Source organism: Hemitrygon akajei, chromosome 11 (genome assembly GCF_048418815.1).
Source record: "Hemitrygon akajei chromosome 11, sHemAka1.3, whole genome shotgun sequence".
NCBI classification, from domain to species: domain Eukaryota; kingdom Metazoa; phylum Chordata; class Chondrichthyes; order Myliobatiformes; family Dasyatidae; genus Hemitrygon; species Hemitrygon akajei.
Genome location: NC_133134.1, coordinates 57209814 through 57222908, shown reverse-complemented (window position 1 = coordinate 57222908; position 13095 = coordinate 57209814). Strand labels below are relative to the sequence as shown.

At 38.9% G+C, this 13095-nt stretch overlaps 1 protein-coding gene across 1 annotated transcript in view; it reads right to left on the bottom strand.

Annotated features, from left to right (window-relative positions):
- The window catches only part of lmf1 (lipase maturation factor 1), a 711060-nt gene that overhangs the window by 635858 nt on the left and 62107 nt on the right, over nt 1-13095 (bottom strand). The window lies entirely within an intron of this gene.

Genomic DNA, 13095 nt, shown 5'->3' with positions numbered 1-13095 from the left:
AGAAAACCCAGTAGTGATAGGAGCAGAGTGTCTTCATGATGGGAGCTGCTTCACTCCTGACAGGAGTGACATTCATCTCTTTTACCTTATTCACCTCCACTGGTTTCTGTTACCTTCTTCTTGTCCACCCACTGGCTTTTTATGCAACCCAAAAATGTATTGTTTGACTTCTGAGCTCTGAAGATCATTGACCTGAGACAGATCCTCCACAGATGCTGCCTGACCTACTATTTCCTGTTTTTATTTCAGACCTCCAGCAACTGCAGTATTTGGCTTAAGAAAATATTGTCTATTTTAATTGAAAGATACGGTATATAATTCACCATGTAAAACGAAGTGAAATAATGCCAATTTCTTTTGCCACCATATCAATCTTGAACATTGCTTTGACCAACTGATCCCATTAATCACTTCCATTATGTTGCAATGATCCATTTTCACAAAGGATAATTAGGAAAGCTTTTCATTAAGAAAGGGAAGCAATTAAAATCTTTGAACCAACAAATCCAAAGCACCCATGTCAGAGCAATTACAACAGCCAGCTCGTGAAGTTAAAAGAATAACACACATAACAAAAGATTACATCTTCTCTCAGATGGTGTGAACACAAAAACATGCACATTTTAAATTTGTAAAAAAGAATACAGAGCTACTTTCAGAATGAGGGAAAATTATTCAGTAAAGATTTAATGTTTGCCTTGTTATGCCTGCAGCCCCCTCCTTTGTGAGAATCGCAAGATCACTATTGGGTTGGGTCAGGGGACCCAGGAAATGAGAGAGACGTGCAGAATGCCTCGTTCCCCAGCGATGTAAAGCTACGGGACATGGCCATTGTCTCTTGGAGACACATTTGTGGATTGAGATGCTATGCTACGTGAATGCCCTCAGGCAAAGTGGGCTGGGTGAGAAAGAGATTGCATCACCCCAACCTGATTGACATCTACAACCCTGCGAGTCAGGATAAAAGAGGGTCTGTAGGAACAGCCCCTCAGACGCACCAGAAGAAACGCTAGCGATCCCGTAATAGTGGGAAGCCATTTGAAGGAGGCCACGTGCGTTCAGTTCCGTTGCTTGGGACTGGTGGCTGGAACCACGGAAAATGGCTTTTAGCTAGCAACGGGGAAATCAACTCCCCCGACTCAAAGGACTGGCATCATAAAAGACCTGGGCAAGTTTAAAACCGTCTCTCTTAAACCCAAAACGCTGCAGCTTGAACGAACTAACAGTGACTGTTATATTTCCATCGGACAATACATTATCCCCTAGACAACGATAGAGCTATTTCTTATTGATTATTATTATACCCGCGCTTTTAGATTTAGTACTGACGACGTATATTATCTGTATGTTTGCATTAATCTTATTTTTGTGCCCCTTTATAAATAAATACTTTTAAAAATAGTACCATCAGACTTCAACGGACCTCTCTATCTTTGCTGGTAAGTGACCCAGTTACGGGGTACGTAACAGCCTGAAGAAAAATCAAGAAAATGTGTTCTATTCACCTCTTGGTGAGCAAATCTATGTACTGTAATATCACATATAAATCTCCCAGGCTGATCAGAACACAGTGACAATATTCTGTCAACTATTGGTTCCATCCTTCTTTGAACAAAGCGTTATGTTAAACCAGAGCAACATACTTAAAATGCTAGAGTAACTTAGCAAGTCAGGCAGCATCTACGGAAATGAATCAACAGCCAATATTTCAGGCAAAGATCCTTCACCATCTGCAGAATCTTTTGTATTAATGTTAAACCAGATTTGGTAATTATTTTACAAAATCAAATACTGGAATTCTGAAGCAAATCAGAAAATGCCAATAATACTCAGCAGATAGAAATGACCTACAGCAGAACTTGTGAGCTCTGATGCAAAAACTAAAAGTGAATTACCTGAACTTTAACAAGTTCTTCACCATCTGTATGAGAACCGAACAGTAGGTCATCCATCTGTCATACCGATTCAGTACTTCTCAATCCACAAAGTGTAACCTGCTGAGCTATTCTTATAACCATATAACCATTTAACAATTACAGCACGGAAACAGGTCATCTCAGCCCTTCTAGTCCGTGCCGAACACTTACTCTCACCTAGTCCCACCGACCTGCACTCAGCCCATAACCCTCCATTCCTTTCTTGTCCATATACCTATCCAATTTTACTTTAAATGACAATACCGAACTGCCTCTACCACTTTGACTGGAAGCTCATTCCGCACAGCTACTACTTTGAGTAAAGAAATTCCCCCTCGTGTTACCCCTAAACTTTTGCCCCCTAACTCTCAACTCATGTCCTCTTGTTTGAATCTCCCCTACTCTCAATGGAAAAAGCCTATCTACGTCAACTCTATCTATCCCCCTCATAATTTTAAATAACCTCAATCAAGTCCCCCCTCAACATTCTATGTTCCAAAGAATAAAGACTTGTTCAACCTTTCTCTATAACTTAGGTGCTGAAACCCAGGTAACATTCTGGTGAATCTTCTCTGTACTCCCTCTATTTTGTTGACATCTTTTCTATAATCTGGTGACCAGAACTGTACACAATACTCCAAATTCGGCCTCACCAATGCCTTGTACAATTTTAACATTACATCCCAACTCCTATACTCAATGCTCTGATTTATAGCATACCAACATACCAAAAGCTTTCTTCACCACCCTATCCACATGAGATTCCACCTTCAGGGAACTATGCACCATTACTCCCAGATCACTCTGTTCTATTGCATGCCCTACCATTTACCATGTATGTCCTATTTGGATTATTCCTACCAAAATGTAGTACCTCACACTTATCAGCATTAAACTCCATCTACCATCTTTCAGCCCACTCTTCTAACTGGCCTAAATCTCTCTGCAAACTTTGAAAACCTACTTCATTATCCACAACGCCACCTATCTTAGTATCATCTGCATACTTACTAATCCAATTTACCACCCCATCATCCAGATCATTAATGTATATGACAAACAACATTGGACCCAGTACAGATCCCTGAGGCACACCACCAGTCACCGGCCTCCAACCTGACAAACAGTTATCCACCACTACTCTCTGGCATCTCCCATCCAGCCACTGTTGAATCCATTTTACTACTTCAATATTAATACCTAACGATTCAACCTTCCTAACTAACCTTCCATGCGGAACCTTGTCAAAGGCCTTACTGAAGTCCATATAGACAACATCCACTGCTTTACCCTCATCAACTTTCCTAGTAACCTCTTCAAAAAATTCAATAAGATTTGTCAAACATGACCTTCCACGCACAAATCCATGTTGACTGTTCCTCATCAGACCCTGTCTATCCAGATAATTATATATACCATCTCCAAGAATACTTTCCATTAATTTACCCACCACTAACGTCAAACTTACAGGCCTATAATTTCTAGGTTAACTCTTAAAACCCTTTTTAAACAATGGAACAACATGAGCAATACGCCAATCCTCCAGCACCATCCCCGTTTCTAATGGCATTTGAAATATTTCTGTCAGAGCCCCTACTATTTCTACACTAACTTCCCTCAAGGTCCTAGGGAATATCCTGTCAGGACCTGGAGATTTATCCACTCTTACATTCCTTAAAAGCGCCAGTACTTCCTCCTCTTTAATCGTCATAGTTTCCATAACTTCCCTACTTGTTTCCCTTACCTTACACAATTCAATATCCTTCTCCTTAATGAATACCGAAGAAAAGAAATTGTTCAAAATCTCCCCCAACTCTTTTGGCTCCTCACATAGCTATCCATTCTGATTCTCTAAGGGACCAATTTTATCCCTCACTATCCTTTTGCTATTAATATAACTGTAGAAACCCTTTGGACTTCTTAAAATCTTTTCAAAAATCTCATAGTTCTTTATTTTGCATTGTTCAGATAGTCCTGTGTTCTCCTTTCCAAATGCCCTCATTTCATGGCTTTTGTATCCCTTTGCCTATGTTCTTCCTCTCTAACTACTCTCACTAACCTATCAACCAAGTAAATTCTTCAACAACTTATATGCACAGTAGCCCAAGGCACACCCTTTGAAGTATTCCCCTTGTTGTGGTGTCATAAGTGTCTTACAGCACAGAAATAGACCCATCAGCCCCTCTATCCGAGCAACTTTCAAATAATCACCTATACTAATCCCATTTAACATCACTTGGTCTGTGCCCTTCTATGCCTTGGAGATTTAAGTGCTCATCTAGAATTTCATAAGTTTTGTGTGGGTACTTTCTTCCTCCCCCTACTCAGGTATCGCTTTCAAAGTTTACCTCACATCCCCTTTAAGCTTCTTACTCTAAACCTATACCATCTAATTTTAGACAACTCTCACCTCTGCCAAGGGTAAAAGTTCTACTCTATCTATACCCTCATATCTTTGTCCACCTCTATCAGTTGACAGCTCCCCAACCAACCTCCTCCACCACATTCCCCCAGCTTTTTCTTCTCCAAGAAAAACTCAGCCTTTTCCAATCTCACCTCATAACAGAAATGTTCAATCCCAGCAATATCATGTTGGCTTGTGCAATCAAATCTTTCCTATTATTGTAAATAGAGCACACATATTCTGCCTGCTCTGACCTTACCAATGTGTCCTAACTAATCAAAACAAGTATCTTGTATGCTTTCTTCACCATCTTTTCTAAGTTCTCTAAGGAATCCTAGGACACATATACCAAAGTCCATCTCTTCCTCAATACTCCTTAATATCCTGCCATTTATTGTGTACATCCTACCTTCATTAGCCCTGCAAAGTACATCACCTCACACTAATCAGAATTAAGTTCCTCCCCTGTTGCTGTGTCCATCCTACCAACATAATCATCCTAATAGAACTCTTCTCATTATCAAAAACACCATCTGCTTTTGTGTCACCTACAAACTTACTGATCATATCTTGTACATTCATATCCAAGCTGCAAGGGCTTCATACTGATTGATCATTGCAGTACACAATGGGTCATGACCTTCAAGCTAAAGCTTTTCTCCATCATCACCTTCTGTTTCCTATTACCCAGATAATTTTGGTCTTAATTTCCCATCTTGCCTTGGATCCTATGTTCTCCAACCTTTTGGACCGGAAACTCATGTAGGATCTTGTTGGACCCCATACAGACATCAACTGAATGGACATCATGAACAAATGTTGTCACCTATTTGAAAAATTTCAATCAAATTGAAAAGACAGGATCTCCTTTTAACAAAGCAATACTGACCATCTTTGATTAGTTCCTGCTTTCCAAGTCCTATCCTTCAGATTTTTTCCAACTAATGCTAGATTCATGGGAGGCCTGTAGTTACCTCACTTATCCCTGCAGCCTTCCATGAATAAAGCTATCACATTTCTTCTCTTCAAGACATCTAGTATGTCACTTGTGGCAAACAGAGATTTTTAAATGTCTGACAGGTCCTCAGCAATGTCCTCCCTTGGATCCCTTGTATTGTGGGATCTCACCAGGCCCTAGGTATTTATCCTTCTTAATGTTTTAGATGTCTTTGTACCTGAAATATCCAAATAGAATATCCTTTTCTTTAGTGGAGACAAATGAGAAATATACAATTAAGGTTTGACCTGCATCCTCTTACTCTGTAGAGCAACAACAAAGTAAGTGTCCCCTTTTCGTTCCTAAGTTCTCCGTAAATAACCTCACTTGACAAGCCTTCTAGATATTCAACTTAATGCCTCCTTTTAATTATTCAAAAACAAATACTAATTTTCAGATGTTCAAATACAGCAATGAAAGTTCCCATAATGGAGTTTTAAGAACACTTTATTGTCTTTTCTTTGGAACTGTCAAGTTGAAAACATTGCATATTCAATAAAATATGAATAATGGAGTGCAGTTGCTTTTCTTTAAGTACCATTTCCATTTTAAATTGAAGACCCTACAGGATGCAAGGAAGATTCATAGACAGAATAAAGATTAAACCCCACGTTTATGTCAAATGGGGATCAGCAATATGGCACAAACAATCTCAATCAAATCCAAACTGTAACAATATAAAAATTGTAAAAGCGGAAATTGAGTCATTAATACAGTATCACTCAGATCACTTGCTGTTTTAAGAAACTTCTCTACTCAAACAAATGTAGATCCTTCAATACAATTTTACTGTGCCTCTATTCTAACATTCCTTCAGTCTTAATGGCTCAACTACTCAAAATATTGAGTCACTAAATCAAGAGCAAAATTAACAACATCTTTCTGTAAATGTGTCCTCTTCAGATAGGTTTGTGGTCATCCAGCACCCACATTTTCCCTTATTACTCAAAGACTATTTTACTCTTATGCTTTTTGTCCTTGGCTACAAATTTATTTTAAATAATATTCTCCAATGTAATCATCTTTATCTAAACTTATATATGGAGTGCCTGTAAAAAGTATTCACCACCCCCCTGGAAGTTTTCATGTTTTATTATTTTACAACAATGGATTTAATTTGGCTCTTTTGACACTGATCAACAGAAAAAGACTCTTTTGTGTCAAAGATTTTTTGTGTCACAGATCTCTACAAGGTGATCGAAATTAATTACAAAAAATAAACACAAAATAATTGATTGCATTAGTATTCACCTCCTTCAAATCAGTATTTAGTAGATTTACCTTTGGCAGCCATAACAGCCTAAGTCTGAGTGGATAGGTCTCTATCAGCTTTGCACATCTGGACACTGCAACTTGTCCCCAGTCTTCTTTACAAAACTGCTCAAGCTCTATCAGATTGCTCGAGGATCATGAGGTAACAGCTCTTTTCAAGTCCAGCCACAAATTCTCAATTAGATTGAGGTCTGGACTCTGACTTGGTCACTCCAGGACATTAACTTTGTTGTTTTTAACCCATTCCTGTGTAGATTTGGCTTTATGCTACAACAAATCTTCTCCCAAGTCACAATTCTCATGCAGACTGCATCAGGTTTTCCTCCAGGATTTCCTTGTATTTTCTTGCATTCATTTTGCTTTCTATTATCACAAGCCTTCCAAGGCCTGCTGCAATGAAGCATCCCCACAGCATGCCGTTGCCACCACCTTACTTCACGGTAAGGATGGCATGTTCTTGATGATGTGTGGTGCTTGGCTTATGCCATACATAGCATTTAGTCTGATGGCTAAAAGCTCAATTCTGATTTCATCAGACCATAGAACTTTGTTCCAACTGGTTTCAGAGTTTCCCACATGCCTTCTGGCAAACACTAGCCAAGATTACATGCAAGTTTTTTTCCAACAGTGGCTTTCAATTTGTCACTCTCCTATAAAGCTACTTCTGGTGAAGCACCCGGGCAATAGTTGTTGTATGTGTAGTCTCTCTCATCTCAGCCACTGAAGCTTGTAACTCCTCCAGGGGTGTCATTGGTCTCTTGATGGCCTCCCTCACTCATCACTTTCTTGCACACTCACTCAGTTTTTGAGGACAGCCTGCTCTAGGCAGGTTTACAGTTGTGCAATATTCTTTCCATTTCTTGATGATTGACTTAACTGTACTCCAGTTATTCAGTGACTCTGAACATTTCTTGTATCCATCTCCTGACTTGCACTTTTCAATAACCTTTTCGCAGAGTTGCTTGGAGTGTTCTTTTATTTTCATGTAGTAGTTTCTGCCAGGATATTGACTCACCAGCAGTTACAGTTACAGATACAGGTGTATTTTTACTACAATCAACTAAAACATCTTGACTGCACAACAGATCTCCATTTATCTAATTATGTGACTTCTAAAACCAATTGGCTGCATCAGTGATGAACTGGTGTGTCATTGGAAGGGGGGGGTGAATACTTCTGCAATCAATTATTTTGTGTTATATTTGTAATTAATTTAGATCACTTTGTAGAGATCAGTTTTTACTTTGATACAAAACAGTCTTTTTCTGTTGAACAGTATCAAAAAAAAAGCTAAATTAAATCCAGTGTGATTCAATGTTGTAAAACAATAAAACATGAAAACTTCCGGGGGGGGGGAGGGGGGGGTTGAATAATTTTTTTACTAGGCACTGTATGAGCAGCTAGTATGGAATCACTGGAATTGGAATTGATTTATTATCACGTGTACAGCGAAAAGCTCATCTTGCACACTGTTCATGCAGGTCAATTCATTATAGTGTACTGAGGCAACGTAATACAATAACAGAATGCAGAATAAACTGCAACAACTATAGAGAAAGTGCAGGAAGACAGTAAGATACAAGATCATAACAAGTAGATTATAGGGTCCTTATTATACTAGGAAACCATTCAAAAATCTTGTAATAGTGGAATAGAATCAGTCCTTAAGTCTGGTGCAATGTTCCCTCTAATTTCTTTGAGGAGTTTAGGAAAGTCAATGGCACCTAACAGCAACTCCTTTTCTATCTTGAATATCTCTATTTTCCCCTTTCAGGTTTCTTTTGAAGACCCTATCCTGAAATTACATGCTGACTTTGGTTCTTTGCGTTCCAGCTCTCGGGGTTTCACCACTGGCCGTTGTTCGACATGCCAAGGGCACAGCCTAAGCGCTTCACTCGCCTACAGAGGTCCAAGATTTCATGGCTCTGGAGATGGGCGGATCGAAGGTCGGTGACATGACAGGAGATCGGTGTGTCGTTGGGGGAGTCAGAAGATCTACTGTTTTGTATCCAGAGAACTGAGATCTTTTGGCACAGAGCTCAGAAAAAGCAATGCAACGGACTTTTAATATCATAAACCCTCTCGCTGTGAAATGGAGACACCTTTTTAACCCTATTAGGGAGAGCGAGTGCCTGTGGTATGTTGAATACCAGGTGAACGTGTAGTCTTTGGAGTACTGAAAGTCTGTGTCTTCGTTGTTGCTTTGCTGCATGCCTGAGTGCTCGGTGGTGGGCGCTGTTGCTTTTTTTTCCCTATTGGGGTAGGAGGAATCGTTGCTTGCTGCTGCTTACGCGTGGGAGGGAGGGGAGCTGGGGGGCAGGAGGACTTTGAGTTCTAACATTTAACTGTCATTCATTCTTTGGGGGCACTCCTTTGTTTTCCTGGATGGTTGTGAAGAAAAAGCATTTCACGATGTATACATTTCTCTAGCATTAAATGTACCTTTGAAACCTTAGATTTTTTTTACAGCTGTGTGGAGCAACCATTGCTCTGAGCAGGAAATTTTTACACGGCCTGAAAACTACACAGTACTTTAAATGATTTTTTTGCAATATACAAACTAGGAAAATTACATTGGCATTCAGCGGGCCAGTAGTTTATTAACAATGAGCTACCATCTTCCATTCTGCTTTTATTGTTACATTTTGTAACAGCATTGTAACTTGAAACACTGACAATGTAACTATATTGAAACTCTAAGGTTTTAAAGTAAAGGTGGTGATCCATTTATCATTTAGAATATTTATGGATTATATTCATTAACATGCAATTACAGGGTGATTCACAATTATATTAACACAGATTTCATAATTATATTACCATTATATACAAGAAAATTCTAGCTTCATGGCATCAAAAGCTATGTGAGCAGGAGCATTCCAGTTACCGCGTGGCTGTGCATCTCAGATGGAACAATGGTCAGGTGCTATGTGCTTTCAGGCTTCAATATCTTCTACCCAAAGGGAAAGGGGAGAGGGGAGGAGAGGAGAGAACGTCCAGGTTTAGTGGGGTCCTTGAGTATGCTGCCTGTTTTATTGAGGCAGCCAGAAGTGGGAACAGAGTCCATGATGGGGAGACTGGTTTCCATGTCGTGCTCAGTTGCAGTTTCATGCAGTCACAGGCAGAGTAATTGCGATACCATGTCGTGATGCATCCAAATAGAATGCTTTCTATGGTGCAGCAATAAAAATTGGTAAGGGCCAATTTTGGTAAGGAAAATGCTAAATTTCTTTAGCTTCCAGGAGAAGTAGAGAAGTTTCTGAGCTTTCTCAACCATTTTGTAAATGGTACCTCTAAAGAGTAAGAAGTTTAGGATTTTGTCAAGTAGAGGAATTTTAATGGATTTAAAGTGTTGATTGCTTTAGATAATTTAGATAATTTGTATAAACAAGGTAACATGCCTTAACTACAGCCTAGTGGCTCTGACATCCACCATCAACAGAAACCATGCTGCTTACTGGGTGCTGTTTAGTTGAGTGGCTAGCTCAAACTGGTTACCATATAACTGCTGCTACCAGTGATGATTCAAGTCTTTTGACCCTTAACAATTATAAACACAGGAGACTTAGTCAATAAATTGAGAACTACTTATACAGAATACAAAATTGAGGATTTTGGAAGGAAGGGGAATGAGGCAATGCTCTGGGACTTCACTTCTGCTTGATGAATTTATATAACCAATAAAGAATTAGTAGGATACTTCTGACCAATGGAATACACTTCATGAACTAAGCAGGAACTCCAGGACACCTTCTATACTCTGGACAACAAAAGAAGCAGAGATTTCATCAGCTGAAGGTGTTCAAGATCCAGGTTTGCATTCTGAGCCACAGCCAATATCATTGTGGGTTATCAGCAAGATTAGGTGTTTTGTGAATAACATGCTTTAGTAGATAGTCAGCCTGAGGATCAACAGTATGTAGGCATAGAAGGACTGGGTTACATTCAGACCGGCAATAAAGAAAAGATAACTCAAAAAGCATCTGAGGGCGTGTGGTCTTCTAATTAGCATTCAGTTCTGAAAACAGGGAGGGTATACTGGGAGGGGAGGGACAGGGGGAATGTTGAGGACCCTGGGCAAATGTAGCCAGAGTCAATATACTAGCAGCAGGCAGTTCCACTGCAGAAGGAAGGAAAAGGAGGGTCAAAAATAAAGTAGCTATAGGGGAGGCAGGCACTCTGCCTTCACAGATGCAATTCCAGGAGAGTGTGCTGCTTTCCCCTGCTTCCAGGATTAATCAGGAATCAAATACAGCCCTGATAACAAAACAAGTTTTAAGACAGAAACCTAAACTTACAAACAGACAAAATGAAACTTTGAAATTAGAAATATTTGCATAACAAATAAAATTCTTTCCAATTACCAGAGGCTGGAACCAAATATAACAATATTATATTTTTTCAATTCATGATCTCATTTAAGCAAGTCCTATGACATATATAACATCAATTAAACCTTTATAAACTCACATTGAAACTAACTGTCTCTTGGTTTTATGAATTATTAGACCAGCTCTTCAGACCTCCACACCACTAAACTTGTGAAAACATTCAGTAATTACTTCGATTTGGCAGGTTTATCGTAATTGACTATGGCTCCTTGTTTTTAAAAGCCTTTACACTGCAAGGTAATATTTCTCTAATTATGAGTGGCCTGGAGTGCTTCAAGCAAGGCCCTTCCTTCCGTCTCTATAATCAAATACCCTAAAGGAGAAAGCTTCCTCTGCACTCTTTTTCCCTTCCTTGGAATATGGACAGTGTAATTACAAGTTTAGAAGCTCACTTTGGAGAAATGCAACCACAACAAAGAGAATGCAGAAACCAGACAAGTGGTTTCATTTACCACCATTCCAGCTTATTTCCTCCCCTACGACTGTTTCAGAATATTTAGGCTTAGCACCAACTGAAAACAGCTGTCAAATTTGTAAATTATTTTTCTTTGTTTAATGATAATCTTTAGTTAAATGCTTTAAAGAAAGCATTTATTTTAATTCTTTCAGAAACACATTTTAATCTATTTGCATGGTTTATTTAATGACTTTTTGTGAACCATTCCAACACACAAGGCAATTATTTTAACAATATTTTTTAAACAAGGGCGTTGAGGCCTATAATAAATATGAGGCACCCTAAATAGCTTTAACCTTTTGCCCTTACCCCATAATCAGTGCTTCAAGTGTCAGTCTGTTGTTGGCAGTGAGTATCCTAAAGAGGGCAAATAGTTAAACATTTAAAACAATTTGAAAACCTCTTCATTTTTTGTACCAATTTAACCAGGACCATACAGAGAACAGATCGATTATTCACCCTGATCCGTCTAGATTAAAACTGAGAATCAGAATCAGACTGAAGAATATTCCAGTTTAGAGGTTGGCCTGCAAAGGAAAATCAATAAAATAATGACTGGATTATACAGCAAGAGTAAGTTGTGTGCATAGGATTCAAGATCAGAACCACATATGGATTCAAAGGCTCACCAATGATCTTAAAAAGGATATTGAAAGACTCTAGGTGAAAACAATGTAGCTTTTTTTCCCTGGTAGTGGTATCAATGCACAAGCAACTGAACAATTAAACTCACTCTAGTTGTTGCCAAAGGAAGTTGCACAATAGGAAATTTTTGAAGCATCAATAAGCAGAGGGATGATTATGTTCCATACTATGAATTATTTGCTATTTCGCTTTGAACAAAATACTTAACTGGTGTATACCAACAGAAGCCACGTTGAAAATATTCCTGGAAGGAACCCAAAGAAAAGGACCACTAAAACAAAACTTAGATCAGTATCTGAATTCTTAACCCGGAACGCCTCAGGTGAAAGATTCACTTAAAAAAAACTACAGTACATCTTAGTTATCTGTGTAGCCAATACTACATCTTTCTTTTGTGGGCTACTTGGACATTTATGCAATTAGTCAAAATCATCTAAACGTAAGGTCTAAGGGAAGCATACCGCAGTTTGAGGCAAAAGACTGCAAGACAACTTAAAAGACCAGTTATAGCATGGGGCTTTGTTATTCCAGCACTGGTCAAATAAGGCATTCCTGAAACACATCCATAGATAGCCAGTTGAAGGAGGTCTTGAAAAGGGCTGAGTAATTATTAGAAACAGAAGGAGTGTGTAATTCAATAAGATCATGGTTGCTCTTTTATCTCAGTGCACTTTCCTCCACTAATTCCACATCCCTCAATATCAAAAAGTATAGTTCACTTTCTAGAATGGATTCAGCAACTAAGCCTCCACATTCCGCTTGAGTAGAAAATTCCAAAGATTCAACAAATCCCAGGCGAAATGTTTTCCACATTTCTGCCCTGAATGGCCAACCTCCATTCAGGGGATTTTAGACAACCCAGCAAAAGGAAAAATCAACTCTGCATCTACCCAGTCATGCCCTGTAAGAATTTTGAATGTTTTGAATGACCACCATTCTTAGATTTAAATTTATTTATCACATGTACATCACAACAGACAGTGAATTGTGTTATTTGCATTAAGAACCAACAC